General features: G+C 40.9%; 1 protein-coding gene across 1 annotated transcript in view; it reads left to right on the top strand.

The window, feature by feature from the left end:
* Positions 1 to 20,428, top strand: part of prr16 (proline rich 16) — a 137,474-nt gene extending 117,046 nt beyond the window's left edge. The window contains exon 3 of the mRNA XM_007899324.2: positions 18,620 to 20,428. The gene's annotated coding sequence lies outside the window, so the exon portion shown is untranslated. The remainder of the gene's footprint in view (positions 1 to 18,619) is intronic.
* The last annotated feature ends 546 nt before the right edge of the window (positions 20,429 to 20,974 follow it).

Here is a 20,974-nt window from a genome sequence, read left to right as displayed (position 1 = left end):
CACATCTGATTGCATTCCAATACATATTTCCATGTGTAAGTGGGATACATGGAAACCTCAGTTTGGTTTGAATACAACAGCAACAGCAATTATTACAATAATAATCCTTGCATTTGATATAGCGCCTTACCATGTCTTCGAAATGTCTCAAAACGCTTCACAGAATATATTGTAAAGTTAATTGACTGTGTATTTGTGGGCGAAACACCCGCCATTTGTGCACAGCAGTGTCCCACATCAGTAGTGGATTGACTGACCAAATTGTTATTGTTTTTTTTGAGGGATTATTATCCCCAGAAAAGTGATCCGCCAATCGACTAAAAAACGGGTTCCTACTTACTGCTAGGTAAACAGAGACATGTGGAGTAAGGAAACTTTCCCAACATTTCGCCCTGTTGGGAATAGAACCCAGGTCTCTCACTTGTGAGGCGAGTGCTCTAATCACTGAGCTACAGGACTCCAGGAGATAGCAAGGAATGACAACAGGAAGAAGTAGAAACTGTACCACAAGCATAAAAAGTTGCAATGACCTCTCTTGCACACTTCTTAACAGCTAGCTCCAGGAGTGGCATTAACAAGAATCTAGCAGTAGATCACATATCTACTGTTTTGCCCACAGGAGATGTGTCTTTCACTGAGCCAAGAGAAAAGAAAGTACAACATAGAATGATTTTCTTTGCAGTAGAGGAATATGAAAAGGCATTAGAGAATGTGAGAAGGCAAACTCGGGAGCTGATGGCACAAGAAATATGTAGAAGGAAACATTTATGTTAGGCAGCTGAATGATGAATCAAATATAAATCCATGTTCTAAACAGATGTTCAACATAGACATTGCTTATTTTTGAGTCAGTCTGCAGTTGTTTCTGTTTTAAATTAATTTGTGTTCCTCTGGGGACTGCAGTAACATTTATGCACCAAAATAGAAAAAAAAGACATGTTCTGCCTACAATTGTATGTCATTCACGTTCTGCTTTTAATAGTTTGCTTTCAATGGACTCATAAATCCTTTGTGCATTTTCTGTAATTATATAATAGAACACATCCTTGTCAGTTAAAAAACAGGAAAAGGACACTCAGTCCACAGAGGATTACTACAGTAATAAATAAGTGGAATAATAATGTTAGAATTGTGCTTCTCAACTGATGGCATCATGGAAAAGTATGGCAATGAATATCATACAGGCTACATTTCTGTGACCAGGGCTTTCTTTCTCCCTTTCTTCAACCTCTTTGGTGTATTTGACAGATTCCTGAATTTTCTTCAGCTAAATGTTAATAAGATATTTGAGACTCTGCTGCTCAACTCCCGTCAGCGCCTTCTCACCTCAGACTCTGAATGCATTGATTTGCACACATAGACACTCTATGTCACAGAGCCAGCATGAAATAAAGATTTCTTGTTCGAGCCCTCCCACACACTTGTTCTTCATGCTCTACGTCCAGGTTCTCACTCATTTGACTTTGTCTTACAAAAATCTACCTTGTGCGGAACAAATCTAAATGGGGACACGCAAGCAGTTAAACTGTTTATTGAACTAAATAGGTTCACTTATTATGCAGCTCTTAAAAGAACTTACAATAAACCAGCCTCAAAATTAAAGCTGTATTTAAGATTTTGCCATGTTTTGGAAGCTCTAAAATACAAAATAGAGTAGAAACATAGAAACAAAGAAATTTACAGCGCAGAAGCCCATTAAGTCCACACTGGCTCACAGAGACCCCCTTCCCCCACTGTCCCCAACCCCTCAAGTCCCTCTCTTTCATATACCTGTCTACTTTGCTCTTGAAAACTACAATGGACTGTAGCTCCATCACTGTACTCAATAATACCAGCTTGCACTTATATAGCACCCTCAATGCAGGGTAGCGTCTCAGAGCACTTAACAGTGGTAGAGCCTGACTCTGAGCTGGGGGAGGAGGTGGCCATAAGTACAGTCGAAGATGAAAGGTTTCAGGTGGGACTTGAAAGAAGGGAGAGAGGGGGCAAGGCGGAGGCATTGAGGGAGTGTGTTCCAGAGTTTTGGGGTGTAGTGGCTGAAAGCGCGAACTCTGATAATGGGGCGGAGGGTGTAAGGGACGAGCAGGTACAGAGTTTGGTCCAGGAGGTAAGTATGCGGAAGGCAGAGTTCTGAATGAGCTGGATCTTTTGAATAATGGAGCTGGGGAGACCGGAGAGGTAGGGCTTTCCACATTCCAACAACAACAATAACAACTTGGATTTCTATAGCACTCTTATGCAGGGCAGCATCCCAGAGTGGTTGACAGTGGTGGAGCAAGATGCCGAGCTGGGGGGAGAGGAAGGTGACCGTAGGCACGGTTGAATAGGAAGGTCTTCAGGGATAATCTGAAGATGGGGAAAGGGGCAAGGTGGAGTGATAGAGGAAGAGTGTTCCAGAGTTTCGGGGCATAGTGGTGGAACAGATAACACGAGGGGCATGCAGGAGGCAGGAGCCAGTTGAGCAGAGGCAGTGGTTGTGGGGTAAGCAGGTCGGAGAGGTAGGGAGGTGCCAGGGCCTGAAAGGATTTGAAAACGAGTGTGAGGATCTTGAAATCAATCCATTCGGCAATAGGGAGTCAGTGGAGTCTGCCCAGAACTGATGTGATAGGGGTACAGATTTTAGTGTGGGTGAGTATGTGGGTGGGGGGGTGAAGTTTTGGATCAGCTAGATGTTGTGCATTGTGGAAATGGGGAGACCAGCAAAGAGGACATTTGAGAAGTCGAGTTGAGAGGTGACGAGTGTTTCGGCTGCTTCTGCATAAGGTACAGTCAGAATCGGCAATGTGGCAGAGGTGGAGGAAAGTGGTCCTGGTCAGGGACCGGATGTGGGGAAGCAAGGACACAACACTCCCAATAACACTCTGGGTGAAAAAAATCCTCCTAAGCTCTCTTTCACTGTTCTTGTGGCTCTCTTATAAATATGTCCCCTAATCATTGACTCCACTATCAAAGGAAATAACTTCTCCCTATTTACCCTGTCAAAACTCTTCATAATTTTGTATATACTATGAGATTCCACACTCCCTCCCCAGCCCACCAGTTTAATGAAAATAGACCCAGCTTCTCCAATCTCTGATCTCTCCGTAAAATGAGACATGGACAGGATTTCTTCCCCATCGATTTTGATTTGTTTAAAAAAAACACGTCATTATGTGTTATAAAATGTGATTCCATTGCTGTATTTAATAAAAACTGGAACTATGGTAACAAATAATTGGTATTTGAAAGTGTTGAATGAGGTTCATTTTGTATTTTACTTTAATAAATTAGGCTTCCATGGTAACAATGAAAGGAGCTGAGAATTCTGCCCACTCAGCTCCTGTGAACCATGCAAGCCAAAGCCTTTGCAGATAGGGTGTTCCTAAATGGATGAGCAGTGGGTAAGCTTGTTTGACAGTGCTTTTAATGCCAACAACAACAACAATTTGCACTTATATAGCGACCTCCACGCTGGGCGGCATCTCAGAGGGCTTAACAATGGTGGAGCCCAAGGCCGAGCCAGGGGGAGTGGGATGGTGACCGTAGTGCGGTCGAAAAGGAAGGTCTTCAGGTCCAACTTGAAGATGGGGAAGGAGGGGGCGAGGCAAAGGGGTTGAAGGAGGGAGTACCAAAGGTTCGGGGCGTGGTGGCTGAAGGCACGGCTGCCAATGGTGGAGCGGAGGATTCGGGGGATGCGGAGGAGGCCAGACCTAGTAGAGGGAGGCAGCGGGTAGTGCTGTGGGAAGAGAATGGCAAGCTAGGCAACAACACCACCAACTTGCATTTATATAATGCCCTTATATAATAATAATAATCCTTGCATTTGATATAGCGCTTTTCACGTCTTCTCGCCGTCTCAAAGCGTTTCACAGAATAGACTGTAAAGTGAATTGACCGTATATTTGTGGGCGAGACGCAGCAACCAATTGCACACAGCAGTGTCCCACAGTCGTGGATTGAAAATTACCAATTTATTATTGTTTTGTTTGGAGGGATTATTATTTCATTCAGGGTAGCGTCCCGGAGTGCTTGACAGTGGTGGAGTCTGACAACCAGCCAGGGGGAGTGGAAGGCGAGAGGCGTCCATCAGCACGATCAAAAAGGAAGGGTTTTAGATGGGATTTGAAAGAGGGGCGGGAAGGGGAATGGGAAGCTGGAGGGATTGAGGGAAGTTCCAGAGTTTTGGGGCGTAGTGGCTGAAGGCATAGTCACTGATGGTGGAGCGGAGAGAGAAAGGGATGAACAGGAGGTGGGAGCCAGCTGAGCAGAGGCAGCGGGTGGGGGAGTAGGGGCTAAGCAAATCAAATAGATAGGGAGGTCCGAGGGCATGAAAGGATTTGAAAACAAGTGATAGGATCTTAAAATTCATCCGTTCAGAAATTGCGGGCCAGTGGAGCCTGAAAGGACTGGTGTGACGGGGAGTGATATGCAGCATTAACCTGTTAAATTCTAGCAGTAACCCAGCTTTGGCTCTTTCCAACCTGCACCTAATACTCTCCGGAATTAGGTAAGCAGGATGCATCCCTCCAAAGTGAGAATATGTGTTCCATTCCAATAAATATCTTTGGAATTTTCATGTATAAGTGGGATGCATTGAACTCTCAGTTTAGTTTGGATATTCTTAAACATGGTGATGGGTTCCGCATGAAGTTGACCCAGCTGACCAAAAGAACAATAAGTCTTCCCTTAAGATTTAAAAATGTAGGACTAATTTTGAGTTACATGAGAAAACCTAGAGCCGGCTATATCTGGGATATATTCGGAATGAGAATTCTGATCAGCTGGAGTGACCCAGATTGTAAATTCATTTAAAGATCTGTGACTAGGATTATTTTTTTAAGAGTGACATGCATTTAATTTTGATAAAAATTCACTTCATGGTTGTTTGTGGAACATTGCTGTGCACAATTGATGCCTCATTTGCCTTCAAAATGCAATCACTAAACTTTACATAAATCCTGTCAAGCGCTTTGAAACATCCTTCTGACATTAAAGGCGCTTTGCCAAATGCAATAATTATTATTAGCTACAATATTTTTCAATCAAATTAGGCTTTGTGGCTCCCAATAAACATCCTTATGTCAAATTTCAAGTTGATTTTGTAATGAAACTTAGTTGAACTTGTATATTGACTTTTATTATATTGAAAGGGGTTGCATGCCATAGAGAGGTGTTTACTCTAGTTGAGGGAGATATGACTATTTTACATCTGGATAAAACCATAAAATCTTTCTCTCGACCCATGGGAATCAAACACTGACCAAAAACATGTTTTTGTGCACATGAGCCATTACATAAGATACTCTGGAGTGTTCAAATCATAACATCACATAGGTTCTTCATTACCATTCTATACCCTGGAGGTTAACTGTAACATTACTTAGCTCCTTTATTCCTGTTAGATACCCTACGGTGTTCAAAATGCATCACCATAGAGGGCCTCTTCTGCCCTTTGATGTCCTGGAGTGTTTTAAACATAGCATTGCATAAGTCCTCTGTTATAAAAAGAGGCTAGTGTGCTCTGGAGTACATAACTGCCGTGTTACAAGCTGAGGGCTAGACTACATTGTTATTTCAATGGTGAACAGTGTGATATTGTGGCGTTGCCAGTCCTGTCTTTTTACAATCACTCCCTGGTGTTCAAAGTTGTCCTTTCTGAAATATATGTTTTTTTCCAGTAATGTATGGCAGCACGTACAGGTTTCCGGAATCGATGGTCAATATCAGGCCAGCATGTAGACAGCATATCATGAATTATAAGGGGTGGGTTTGAAGCAGGTGATCTCAAAGTAAATGATCTCAAACCAATGACGGAGTTTTTATTTTAAACGTCCAGGTCCATAAATCCCAAGATTACAATTTTAGTTATACTGCTTCTTCCATGAGTATCATTCATCAAAATATCCCAGGACTTCAAAAATAATAATTCAGTTTGATCCTTTGTTGAGGATTTTGATCTAAGTTTGTTTGGTCTTTTCTCCTTGAAGTGGTGGCTCATGTTAGGAGGTGCAGTTCCCTGGGAAGCAGACAACTCACCCACTTAGATGAGCAGTCGCTCATAGTAGTACTTTGCTGTACAGGGATATGGGGATAGAGCAGCTAATGGAACTGAGAGTATTATAATAATAATCATAATAATCCTTGCATTTGATATAGCGCTTTTCACGTCGGGAGGATGTCCCAAAGCGCTTCACAGAACACACTGTAAAGTGAATTGACTGTATATTTGTGGGCGAACGCGGCAGCCAATTGCGCACAGCAATGTCCCACAAACAGTCGTAGATTGAAAATGACCAATTTATTATTGTTTTGGTTTTTGGAGGGATTATTATTAGGTGTGTGGAGTAAGGAAACTTGCCCAAGGTTTCGCCCTGCCTGGAATTGAACTCAGGTCTCTCACTTGCAAAGCGAGTGCTCTAACCACTGAGCTAAAAGAGCCAACACGGACACAGTGGGTCAAACAGCCTTCTTCTTTGCAGTAAATTTCTAATGTTCTGTGGTTCTAAACCATTATCATACTGTGGCTCGTTAATGAACTGTTCAATCTGCCATCATTCCAATTGGGTTTCTCTTTTCCAGCTAATATTTTAATTCCAGTAGCAAATCCTCAATACCCAGCAGCATCTGGTGCCTATTACAACAGTGAGGGCAGCTCATCTGCCCACCTGTCTGTTCAGGTGGACATTAAAGATCCCATGGCACTATGTGAGATAAGAAGGCAGTTTCTCACAGTGACCTGGCCAACAAATAAAATAAAATTGGTTAATCATTCATTTTATGGCTGTTTGTGAGACAATGTTGTATACAAATTGGTTCCCGTGTTTGCCTACAAAGGTACACTTTGCAGTATATCCAATGAAGCATCTTGAGACGTCCTCCTTTCATGATAGGTGCTATGTCAAATGTAAGGATTATTATTGATATATTGAAAAATATTATTGATATGTGAGGGCTAGCAATTCACCCAGAACTGTTGCATATAAATTTTATTATGTTGCAATCCCTACTGCTCCTCCACAGACAAATTAGATTTTGCCAGTGGCTCTGCATTCCTGCTGTCCTCAGTGTCATGCTTGGCGTCAAACGCTGCCAGGTACTACTCAAATTAAAACATTAGCTGGAAAGGAGAAACCCAATTGGAATGATGGCAGATTGAATTGTTTATCAAAGAGCTACAGTACTGGAATGGTTTGATCAGCAAAGCACAACTTCAGTGAACATTTGAGGCATTTAATGAAGAGTAGCCTTTAGAAGCTGGAAGATGTCAGTAATTATCAAAACTGCAATTGTGAACCATCCTTTTGAAGCCCACTGGCTACAGTATTAATTAGAAAATGAGATTATATATAAGTGTTTTTCAGTGTCAGAAGTAATCACATAAATCACATAATTAAATATAAATACCAAAGTAAAATGTTATTAGCGGATTACAGTAACACTTCTGATTATAATTGTACTTAAGATGACAAAATTAATTTACAGTAATAATTCAGATGCTGTTATTTTCACACTGCACATGACTTGTGTGACTTGTATGAGATGCACAGCTTCAATGTGTACGTAGTGTATGAAATACAGCTTGTTTATCAACTAAGCCTTTCACATCTTATTAAGAGTTATTTTGATCTACTCAGATGAGTGGCGATTAAATGAACATTTGAGCTTTGGCTGTCCTACGTTGTGGGTATTCATAAAATATTGTAGCTCTATAAAACCAACAAGTGAATCTCCCTCATTCTCAAGTGAATCTCCCTCATGGATGGAGTCCAGCAAGTGAGTCTTATTCATTTAGTCAGAAGGGATCCAAAAAATGAGTCTTCCTCACTTGCTCATTGTTGAATTACATCTAACTCACTTGGGGATTAATTTTCTGCTGTTAAGCTGATAGAGTATGAGAGTGAGAGACCTGAGTTCAATTCCAGGCAGGGTGAAACCTTGGGAAAGTTTCCTTACGCCACACGCCTAATAATAATCCCTCCAAAAACCCAAAACAATAATAAATTGGTCATTTTCAATCCACGACTGTTTGTGGGACATTGCTGTGCACAATTGACTGCCGCGTTCGCCCACAAATATACAGTCAATTCACTTTACAGTGTGTTCTGTGAAGCGCTTTGGGACGTCCTCCCAACGTGAAAAGCGCTATATCAAATGCAAGGATTATTATTATTATTATTATTAGAGTATGGCCTTTAATGTGGGGATTGCACTTGTGATGCACTGTGTTAATTCAATTGGAAAGTCAAACTTGCTTTTTTCGCCCCCACGCCCACCCCCGCAACAATGTAAGGTAGCAGCACTGAAACCCTTAATTAAACCCAGAACCAACAACAAAAACTTGCATTTATACTGCGCCCTTCAACCATAGAAATTTACAGCACAGAAGGAGGCCATTTGGCCCATCATGTCTAAACTAGGAGCAATTCTTGAAAGTTCCTGGATTCCTTAAATTCTGTTTCTATTGCTATGTCCATAATGTTTACTGCAGGCTAAGATGCCATACAGTGAGGCCCTGGAAGACCCTGTAAAAGCACAATGCAGCAAAACTACGCAGAAACTTTTTCCAGGAACCGATAGCATTAGGTTTATGTAGCTCAGGAGCAGATCAGGAGTTATCAAAGCAGCTGCTCATATTAGCTCTGTGCAATATCTTCAACTCTTCTCAAGGATGCAGCAAGAGACTGCAGCTAAGGGCCAAAGAAAGTGAAGAATACATTATTCATACAGCATCTACCCAGAAGCATTTGTTGACAAATGCTTAGCTATTTGAGCAGTAGAGGTATTAAAGGATATGGTAAATGATTAGGGCATTGGGATTATAGATCTGGCAAGATGTAGTCAACTAGTGGAACAGACTTAATTGGCTGAATTTCCTCCTTCTGTTCCTCCTTCTCTATGATAGGTTTGAAGCAAGTGAACAGCTCTCTTTGTAAAGCACTTTTATACTTTTCTCCTCCAAGTGGAGAACAATGCAAGTTTTCAAGATCCTCACCCTTGTATTCAAATCCCTCCACTCCTCTGCAAACCCTCCCTCTCTGACCTACTCTCTTCTCAAAACAATGCCCGTTGCCTTTGTTCCACCGAGACTGGCCTCCTCCTTTTCCCCCGAATCCTCCACTCCACCCTCGGCGGCCGTGCCTTCAGCCACTATGCCCTGAGGCTCTGGAACTCCCTTCCTCACTCCCTTCGCCTCGTCTCCTCTCTTCCTATTTTCAGGTCTTGGCTGAAGACCTTTCTTTTCGACTGTGCCTTTGGTCACCTTCCTCTCCCTCCCCCAGGCTTGGCCTCGGGATCCATTACTGTGAAGCGCTCTGAGACTCTGTCCAGCGTGGAGGGTGCTATATTAATCCAAGTTGTTGTTGTTGTTATTAACTGATGAGTTTGTTGTGGCCTTCAACTGTAAATGAAATGGAGTAAAATGCAGAGGATGATACTAGGAAATAAACACATGTAGAAATTTTAACTTCAATGTTTCATCTGCACAAAGAAAGACAATGCTGTATGCAGCCATGACAAGCCAGATATTTACCATCATTGAGGTGAATGCCATGACTATTCTTCTTAAATTACTCTGAAGAATGCTAGGCCCTGAGATGCTGGTACAAAATGTTTTGAATAACAGCTGGCAAGGACTATATGGCTTAAGGTACATCGCCGTTCCTGTAGTGCCTCCACTTCTTAGGCTTTACTGCAGCTGCATTGCAACATTAGCCAACAGCTTGAAGCACAACTGATAGACAGATGCCACAAGCCCGTCAATCTTGATTTTCCCTGCAGCATGCTCAGGCATGTGTGACTCATGTCTATAATTGAGTGATCTTTCCAGAAATGATGACTTCAAATGCCCACCTGATGATGGTGACCCTCACCTACATTAGAAGAAGGTTTCCTGAGAGTGTAGATCCCATTGTTTAAACGGACTAGCTGAACTTTGTCTAGATTGTAATAATGGCCTGCAGGGTTTTACTTTGGTATGTGAGAGTGTAACCTTATTTCTTTTCTTTAAGATGCTTTAATTAATTTAAGGTAACCAAAGAACGTATATCTATAACTAGATTTGCCTTCAGCTAAGCAGATCAGGGCTTGTGTTTACAGTTTTCCAAATGTCCGTTTGTGGTCATATATGTATTTACTGTAGGTATCATGCTGTTTAGTGGGATTGGGGCCAATGAGGCTTAAACTTCGATATATGTCTGGATAAACCTCTTAATCTGTTATGTTCTTTTGCACTCAACCACTAGCAGTGTTTCATTTGCTTATATGCCTACTGAACTGCTAATGATTTGAGGCTGCTAGCTTAACTTAAAACTGTTGGACATCCAATAAAACACAATAATAGTTCATGTCCTGACTTATTTATGTTGACCTTTGCTCTGATAAAAGATCAATACACTGCACCAAACTGTCTCATCTTTCTCATAGGATGGGTTACTATTCTGCTCTGGAAACCAGCATGAGTTGCACAGGCTTTGCTGGGGGTTAGGACTGTTTTTGAGATGCATCACATTGAATGAGGTCGGAACTCTACAAGGTGTGGGTCTGTGAGTCTAAGAATGCCCCACCCCCTATGTGCCCATGTTTGTGATATAATGAGGCAGGCATTCCCAGATCTGCTTGATGTCTCTGCTCTCTAACCTGCCGTAGTCGCTCTCCTCTTTTTGGTTGTTATGACTAAAGGGCTTGTTGAGCTGGTTCTGATCCCCTGATTGGCTCAGCAGCCACTGACTTGCCACATGCTGCATTCAGTAAAGTATGCAATGCACCGAATTTGATTATACTACACAATCTCTGACCAAATCCGCAACCAAATGGTAATTTACTCTAGCAACGCTTTTCTCCGGGAACTTCGACCCCTTTAACCTGCAAAGGAAACATTCAGAAAGGTTTCCCTCTTTCCCTTCAAATGTAAGTGCCCCAAATCTCCCGAATAACCTAATTTTATAGCCTTCTGTACATCTGTGGTGTTTCCAAGATCCCAGTAACTCAGGATTCAACTTGTTCTGCAAAAGGTTTTATCATCTAAATCTGTATTTATCCATAGCAGCTTCAATCCTGTTACTAGCCAGATAAGCGCTTTGAAATTTCTGCATAAAGTGTAAATTTTATTTTACTGATATTCATCCAGGTTTTTTCTCATCTGAGTGCAGGATGATTTTGCTGTGAGTTGATTCTACAAATTCACTTCTCGATGGGAAACATTATTTTTACCTTGAAACTTATTAAAATATTCCTACTTTCAAGCTCCGCTCAGTATCTGCTTCAAGTTCTTCACCCTCTCCACTCACCATCAATGATGGAGCAACTATACTATTCTAGACCCTACTCTACTTTGGCCCCTATATCCATCTTTAAAAGCCTTCTAAAATCCTACTTCTTCAACCATGCCTACATTCATCTCCATCTTACTCACTCCCCACTCTACCTGCTTGCTGTCCTGTACAATGTCTGTAATGTGCTTTGATACGAAAGATGCTATCTAAACACAATTTTTTATACTATTTTTATTCTGGTAGTAATGAAGTGGGAAGATTAATATATTACTACCAGCTCCACATTGCTTTCAAGTTGGCTGGAAAATAAATCAGAGGGAGAACGAGTGGGTGGGAGCCAGTGGAGAGGGGTGGGGGTAGAGAGCAGTGTGAGTTACTCCTGCTATGTTTATTATGGATGGTTGGGAATCACTTTGAACCACCTGTTTTTGACAGTGGTGACTCAGTTACAAGTGGCAGCGTGAGGAGCAGAGCTCCAGGGTGATTCATACGCATCGCCTGAAACAGCTTATACTGTTTGGTGGCTTCCACAATTGCAGTGATTTGTCACCAAGCATGCACTATAAACACAACATTATGCTCATTTCTCCTAAATCTGCACTCGCCATCCAAGATAAACAACCTATCTGCATTTTTATTGTCCATTTCTCTCAGCAATTTAAGAAACAGACAGGATTGTGTCTCCTTTCAACCTTTAGTGAGAACAAGTTCAATCCTATCCATATGCCTTCATAGCTTAAAGCCTTAGTTTCAATAACTATCTTTGTTGTTCTTTGCTAAACTTCCAATGCTGCAATATCCTTTCAGAGTCAAACTGCCTAAATGTTAGACCAAAGCGTGTTATCGTCAGGTGGCCTTCAGATACATACCCTGTCAGCCACTAAATATCCAGTGAATTCACTTTACAATATATTCTGTGAAGCACTTTCAGATGTCTTGAAGGCGTGATAAGCCGCTTATCAAATGCAAGGATTATTACTATTATCAAACAGTTTCATGTCAACTGGACACATCCAATTAAAGCTTCACACTTACACCCGAAACCCTTTCCTTCCATACATTATCAGGCCACATGCTTCTGATCCAGTATATTAACACCTTTATATTTGCCTAAAATCAAATCCATCCGTTACTCCTTAGTCTATCTACTGTCTAGTGAATGGAGAGGAAATTAAATGACAATAATAATTAATTTGCTTGCATTTGATACAGCATCTTTCACATTGGAGAACATCGCAAAGCACTTCAGTTTACTGTGAAGTGTAGAGACTGTACTTTGACACTGCAGCTAATTTATGTACAGCATTATTCCACAAATAGTCAAAAACTGAATGATCAGTTGCATATTGGACAATGGGAGAAATTCCCTTCTCTTTTTGACTACTGACATGGAATCTTTAATGTCTCCCTGAATAGGCAGATAACAATCAAACAGAAACCCAGACTCATTATCCCCTCTGTAATCCAGCTGTGTCTATGGTCATTTATAGCTAACTCAGCACAGACTGAGATTCAAAACTGGCAACCATCTAGGTCAGTGGTGGTCAACCTATGGCTCTGGGTCCAGAAGTGCTCCCCCGCCCCCCACCTCCCCCTCCCCCCGAACCTTTGGACAATTCTAGGTAAGTGCATGATTGTGGAGTCCTGTAGCTCAGTGGTTAGAGCACTCGCTTTGCAAGTGAGAGACCTGAGTTCAATTCCAGGCAGGGCGAAACCTTGGGCAAGTTTCCTTACTCCACACGGCTAATAATAATCCCTCCAAAAAAACAAAACAATAAGAATAAACTGGTCATTTTCAATCCACGACTGTTTGTGGGACATTGCTGTGCGCAATTGGCTGCCGCGTTCGCCCACAAATATACAATCAATTCACTTTACAGTGTGTTCTGTGAAGCGCTTTGGGGCGTCCTCCCAACGTCAAAAGCACTATATCAAATGCAAGGATTATTATAATTATTATGTTCGATCGGTAGTGTGTTTTTAGTTTTTTCTTGATGGAATATTTCTTGATATACAGCATAAATCTGTATGGTGCAACATATAGTGCCTTTACCCACTTGGCCAATGGAGAAACATTAATTGAGACATATTTAATGATGGTGATGTTTAGTATCTGTGATAGGTAGCAGTCTTACCAATAAATTACATGTTGCTGTGTATAAAACAGAAGTATTTATTTGAGTCTGCCCTTCTGTATAATGAGTGGCCCCTAATGTTTGCCAAAGTTTATACCAGCAAAAAGTGCAAGAAGATGTAGTTACTGTACATATTTTTAAGAAGCACACGTACAACTATCAGTGGAGTTGCCAACCCGTGAGAACAAAGAAGCTCCATTGATATCAACATGGATGCAATGAGTTTGCTGAGCCCAGATTACATATAGCACTGGACCTAGATATAAGCAAGATATACATGGAAGCTAAAGAGTAATTGTTAACTGGAGTCAGGGATTAAGGTCAGGTTTGGATTTGGTGACAAAACGGAGTTTGGATCTATTGCAAAATTTCATCTTATTCTACCAGAAATAACCCGACCATCTTGTTTCTGAATTAGATGTGTTTTTTTTCAGTAAGTCCAACCTAGTGGTGAATGAGTTACATGTGGACATTCACCAGGCTTGGTCCTTTGTCAATCAACAATTAAATACAATTCTGAAAATATTATAAATACATGTGCTTGCAGGTCGAGTGGGACTTGCAATTCAGTGTGAATATGAGCAACTGAATTCAGTTAATTGAAAAATTTTCATTGTACTGCACCTTTGATATTGTTTGATAGATCACTGTTCGAGCACTGTACTTACCAGGTTGTCCAGGTTTCTTCTTAGTTTCATTTCAGATTTTATGCAATTTTAAAACCTGTTACCTGAAGTATGTGACTAACAGTTACCATTTAGCATTGTTGTAGGATGTGGTGTTTAAGATAGTGTTAACTTCCATCCTCAGTAAGACATGAAGAGTTTAATTGAAAATAAATTGAACATATGATAAAGGAACACAGCTCTAGAGATGTCAGGCTACTTAGCAGCTCTTTGCCCGAGTCAGTTGAGGTATAAAACAATGGGCTATGAAGTTACATAACTCCACCCATGGACCAGATAAACTCTCTGCAGTTTGGGCTCACAGGGCTGAAACAATAATAATAATAATCCTTGCATTTGATGTAGCGCCTCAGCACGTCATCAAGACGTCTCAAAGCACTTCACAGAATATAATATAAAGTGGAGTGACTGTGGATTTTGTGGATAAAACGCGGCAATCAATTGCGCACAGCTATTACTGAATAAAGTGGTTTCGCGGAGATCTGCAGTGTCGGAGGTGCCGAACCTCAGATGAAATGTTAAAGCAAGGTCCTGTCTGCCTGTCAGGTGGACATTAAAGCTTCCGTGGTAATATTGAAAAAGAGAAGGGAGGTTCTTTCCATATTCTGACCAGAAATCACTCAGATACAATTGGTTATTAACTTCATGTTAACTGTTTGTGGAACATTGCTGTGTGCAAACTGGCTCTTGCATTCGCCTACAAGTACACAGTCACAACAACTTACAGGGATACGTGTGACGTGGATGTTTCTCTCGATCATGAGTTTCAATCTGGTTACAATCTCCTGCTGCCAGGAGTATCCAATATCTTGGAGCCCTCCCTTAGGACACTGTTGCCATCTCCCTGGGCTCTGCAGTTTGGTCCAACCATGGGTGACTAGCTCTGCTACCTTGTGTCTGTCTCAAGACCTACCTCTGACTATGTTTTCAGTCATCACCACCCTCCCAATCTCCCTTGGCTTCAGCATTAACTTGGCTGTCAGGCCAGTATTCTTTTGTACCTTGGATGTCTTCCTGATGTGAAAGGCGCTGTATAAATATAAATGTAAATTTGTATGGTTTTGTGTTAGGGTGTCCACCCTCCACAGCAATTATCTCAGTACATGTTACAGTATACATTTTTTGTAAAGAGGCGTTTTTTTCTGTACCGCATAGTTCTGTAATTAAAACAGTAAGAGGAGGTGTAAAAATAACAGCACTGTTGGGCTGCTCACAAACAATACAAATATATTTTTTATTGCGAACATGTTTGGTTTTACAGGACCCCTTAGAACCACTCTAATAAATTGAGAAAGCATGAAGCTGAATTCACTGCTCAGTGAATGCTGGTACTTACTGCCTGTACAAATTAATTATGGTTACTATTGCAGCTAGTCTCCTTTTCTGGCTGCAGAGACTCATTTGAATTATTTCCCTGTGCGCTGGCAACAAACAGCCTTTTTACTCCTGTCATTGTTGTTAAATAACCTAAATTCAGCATTCATCCAAATAATAAAATGCTAGCGGGATTTTAAGCCTTTTTTTCAATACAAATATCAGTTAGAGGTGAATGGTAAACTAACTGTGTTTTTTCCCATACAGATCAGGAGAGGACCCCAGATTCAATCCTGATCTGTGCCAGCATCTTGGGACGTTCTCCTGATGTGAAAGGCGCTATACAAATGTGATTTGTTGTTGTTGTTGCTGAGCCATCGCATGCCATACTGAGGGAACCAGTGGGGTTTCGGCAACCACAGTTTCCCCAAGCGAGGCATATGATTTTCTATTATTTGGGTGAATGATATTCATCACATCGAATAGAAGTGGAACCCAACACTTATTTTCCCACCCACTCCCCACTCCCTCACTGTTCTAATTGGTGAAGTGCACAAAGCAAAGTTGTAGCATTGGATTGCTGGCTTGAAAATTGTGAACTTTGGTTAATAATACTTACATTTGATTGCTGTAGCACCTTATCATGTCGCCGAAATGTCAAATTAGAGGGATAAAGGATTGTTTGAGTTTTTTTTGCTAAAATGCTGGTATCCTGCTAACTGGCCACAAACTGGACATCCAGTACCAGGGATCTGGCTCTTTCCACATCTCCACTGAGAATAACATCAACAGAGATGGCCATCAGCCTCATTCCATGTGATCAATATCAGGAGAATCTCAAATTTCACCCCAGTGATATCTCTGGAAAGTCTATGACGACAGAATCAGACTCAGCTTGTCTGTATCACTTTTCCTAAAGTAATCAATCCACTCTGTCTTGACTTAAACAAAGACAAAGATGACTTGGGTGATATTCTAGAGGCTGGGCAGTGCCCAAGCACTAGCATAGATCAACATCTTCAGGTGGCACTGGGGGAAAATTGAGGAGAAATAGCAATGACATTGCAACTGGAGGTCAGCTGTGTGCTTGACATACACGGAAACCAATTCAATGCAGGAATCCTCTGCTGTTTGAAGGCATGACCCTCCATATTTAGAGAACAATAGTGAGGTCTAACTTTACTAATTGCTAAAAATAGCGGCCTTTCAACAACACTTAAAAACAGGAAATCTATTTTAAATATATAGGGAACTTATATATATTTAGTCATCATCTTAAATGAACTCCCTTTATCTAAAAGAAACTTCTTATGGGCCTGACTGTCATGCACAGTGAACGGAGCTGCTTTGTTATTTCCTTCACATTGCAAATGTTCCGGAATCAGCCTGAGTCAGTTGCTAGCATTCTCGCCTCCGGTTACAGGTTCAAGCCCCATATTGAGATTGTGTTGCCGCTCTAGTGCATGGTGAAGAGAGGTGAGCACTGCATTGCCATGCTTCAGATGAGACATGAACCCAAGGTCCCGTCTGCCTGTTCAGATGGACGGTAAAGATTCCATGACATTATTCAAAAATAGAAGGGAGTTTATTCCAGTGCTCTGCGCACTAATCAACACCAGCAACAACAATTTTAAGTTGACATAGTGTCTTTCATGTCAGGAGAATGTCCCAATACCCTAGGATTGCTCTTTGTATGACTTTGCTTTGCGCAAAATTGGTTGCCACATTTGCCTGCAAGTGTGCAGTCACCACACTGTATAGTAAAATCTGTGAATTGTTTGAGATAATTTGACATCAATAGGAGCTATATCAAAGGCAAGGATTATTATTATTACTAGTAGTACTAAGTCACAATCAACTGAGTGGAACTGTGCAAATGAGGTCGTCAATAGCAGCCAGTTTCCCCAGTCTAAGTCTGTTCTGCTTCCATCGGTTGAAGGCACAGTGCTTGGGCAAGCTAAAACTTAGTTGATGGCTGGTTGGGACTGGAGTCCAGAGACAGGGAACGGCAGAGCCAGGAGAAAGCTTGAAATGTAAAATGAGACCATAAAGGGTCAAGGAGATGAAGGAGTGAACCACCTGAAGAGGGATAGGAGTGGATCAAGGGAGGCCTGAGGGAGTGGATGTTGGAGAAGAACAGGTAAGGGGAGGAATAATAGACTGGCATAAACCATAAACAAAATAAAGCAAGAGTGATGGAGGCTAACAACTGGCAATGGGCAGCTAGGGTATGAGCAAGAGGAGCACATGAAAAGTGATAAATGACACAGCAAGATGGATTGAGGAAGAGCACAACAACAAATGACATTTTTATAGTGCCTTTCATGTTGGGAGGCATCCCAAGATATAATAATAATAATAATAATATTATAATAATAATAATAATAATCCTTGCATTTGATATAGCGCTTTTCACGTCGGGAGGACGTCCCAAAGCGCTTCACAGAACACACTGTAAAGTGAATTGACTGTATATTTGTGGGCGAACGCGGCAGCCAATTGCGCACAGCAATGTCCCACAAACAGTCGTAGATTGAAAATGACCAATTTTATTATTGTTTTTTGTTTTTTTGGAGGGATTATTATTAGGCGTGTGGAGTAAGGAAACTTGCCCAAGGTTTCGCCCTGCCTGGAAGATGTTGGACAGTCATGGATTTGGACCTGAGGAGCAGGAGGTTGGGATCGGGGTTGTGGGGGACGTGGGGTTGGAGGGCAGGGAGGATAGAGGAGGATCTTGAGATGTGCGTTGAAGGAGGCAAGTGAGGGATTATGGGAGTATGGGGTTACCAGATCACAGAGGTAGGAAGGAGCAAGACTGTAGAGGGCCCTAAAGAAACAAGATGACCAACATCAGAAGTTTAAAGAGAACACCCACCATCACTTTATCAACGTACCAGGGATGGGTATTAAATGATGGGCTGTTAACATTCACATTCTGAGATACAGTAAGAACAATTTAGTTTTGGCCCTGACCCTGCTGGTGTTATGAGTTTGTGTCAATTGCAACAGTTGGCAGCCCTACCACTGACATCTCTCACCTCGATGAGCACAAAAAGTTCACCAAATAAATCAACATATTATATATAGCACTGAATTGTGAGCTAAGATAAATACCACAAATGCCTCTGTTCATTAACAGGACATCTTGTCACAGTTTATATTCTTTGTGTTGTGCTATTTTACTTCTGACATGTCATGACTCTAGTACAATTTGTCTTTTTCTTTCTCTCTGCAGCTCCTTAAAGCTGGAAGGTAAATCAACATTCGAAGATATTATTCCAGATTTGGTCAACACCACATTGCGACTTCGGCAAACAAAACCCCTGACCTCCAAAAATGCAAAACGAATGACTCTGTGGATCCACAGCATGACTAATACCAGTATAATCTGCAACAGATCATCTCTAGCAGCTCCATACGGCCTAAAGCTTATCCTGAGCAAATGCTCCAATCCATGGTTCAATTTGCTCCTAAACAGCAAACAAATTAATCTCTCTGATTTTCTTTCCCCTCTCCACTTCTGTTTCTCCTTCTTCCCGAAATCATTTGTGTCAAGATAGTGCTAGAGAAAATCAGTGTTTGCAAACAGTCTCAAAGAGCCTTGACACACAATTCATCATGAATCTACCCCAGCCTCTGCCACTTCTCACCGAACTCCCCTCCCTTCCCACTCCTCCTGCCCTCACTTTGAGAAAAATCGATAACAATATTGAAAACTCAAGCTAAATCCCATAAGGGACAGATTACGTGTGCGTAGCCCCATGAGGAACAGAGGAAATGTTTACAAGGCAGCAAAATAAATTCTACGTATCAAGAAATGTTGAGAAGTGATGGAAACTGTTGATTGTTCACAAAGAAGGATGATATCTCTTGTCCTCACCAAATGTATTTAAGCCATAGCAGATAAAAGCATCAGGCCTCATGGTGATTATGACTCCCGACTCCCCTTGTCATCATATCAGACGAAAATCCAAGGACACACAGCTGTTGCAGATGCTCAGAAACTGCATCTCAATTCTCTTCTAATATTTGCACTGTCACTTTCATTCAGGGTAATGATGTGTGTAGTTACTTGCACAGATAGCCTCTTGAGATCTGCAACCAAATATGCAGAATCTTGCTGAGCTTTACCAACTGAGGAATATGATGATTTGCACTTGTCTTCAACCCCAGCGGGTTGAATCTATTAAAAAAAATTGCCTCATCCCCTTCACCACCCTCATGAGACAAAAGGAAGATTCAAAAAACTGCACAGTGGACAAATGAACAAAATATTTATCTCTCCTTTTCATTACAAATCCGATTATGTACGGTATGGAAAGCATTGATTACTAAGGGAGAAAATCAATGCGGCATTCTGACACACATTAACTGTACCAGTGATTTAAAAGATACATTGGTCGTCAAGGTTATACGAACTGCGTTTATTGTTTGTAAATGTGATCTGCAGGCTTTATAAAAGAAGTGAGCCCTGAATTCAGAAAGGATGCACAGCAATTGACAAGCAAAGCACTTTAATTACATTTTTAAGTTTTGTATTTTTATAGTCATTGTTATCCCTCATTTAGCAGTCGTTTGAAGATCTTAGTGTACTCATTATGCAACTAATTGCATATTATTGTTTGCAAGCAGAATTTGTTTTTTGTTTTGCTTTACAGATAAACAGAGTAAACCTAAGAAAGTAATGTATAGATTTTAAATGGAAGGCTGCAAAAATATTTTTCTTCTATTCACAAAATTGCAAACAACGTATTTTATAATTATCAGAGTTTTGAAATCTAAGACAAATGTTATTTTATTATTAAAGGCCTGGTATATGATATTAGATAGACAGCAGGTAACAGAAAGAAGACTTTTCCTACTCTTTCCTAGATCAAAGCTGCTTGTAATATAAAAGCAACAAAAAACAAAAAACAAAAATATTTCTTCTTCGTATGGTGATCAGAAATACAATTACTACATTATATACAGTTCACCTCTACGTTACTGCATACACATTATTCAGTGTTAATCAAATCAGTAATACAATAATATATAGTTTGCAATAAACTGATCAAACGTAAATTATTTGTGAGTTGTATACTTTCAGAGGTACAAAATTGATTGAAAGATTTTAAAGGGAATTCTGTGCTCATTGGTATGAAGTGATTGTGAGTGTCTGATTTTCCACCAATGGGTAAATTTATCATTACCCAGAAAATCATACCCCTGAACACTGTCAGGCTTAATGGATAAGTGCCGAACCAAGAAATAAAACATGTTCAAGTTATTTTTTGCTAAGATCTGAAATTGGTCTAATTTATACTATTCAGAGTTCAGATTTCCCTAGCCTACATCACAGGAGTGAAGGTAAGTGTTTTTTTTGCATAGTTTCTGCTATATAAGAGGAATTCCTCTAACCTAAATGGCCATATTGGCCTTCAAGAGGGAACAAGACAAATACCTTAAGAAGTGTCAGCTACAGGGGTTTCCGGAAAGGCAGGTAAAATAGATTGAAAGGATTGCTCTTGAGGGAGCCGACACAGATATGATGGGCTGCATGTGTCACAAATTCTTCTTGTCACAAATTTATATGGTTTTGTGGTTCTGA

The sequence above is a fragment of the Callorhinchus milii genome, unplaced genomic scaffold (assembly GCF_018977255.1).
Source record: "Callorhinchus milii isolate IMCB2004 unplaced genomic scaffold, IMCB_Cmil_1.0 Scaffold1, whole genome shotgun sequence".
NCBI lineage: Eukaryota > Metazoa > Chordata > Chondrichthyes > Chimaeriformes > Callorhinchidae > Callorhinchus > Callorhinchus milii.
Note: the sequence above shows the minus strand (reverse complement) of the source record. Positions and strands in the feature narration are given on the sequence as shown.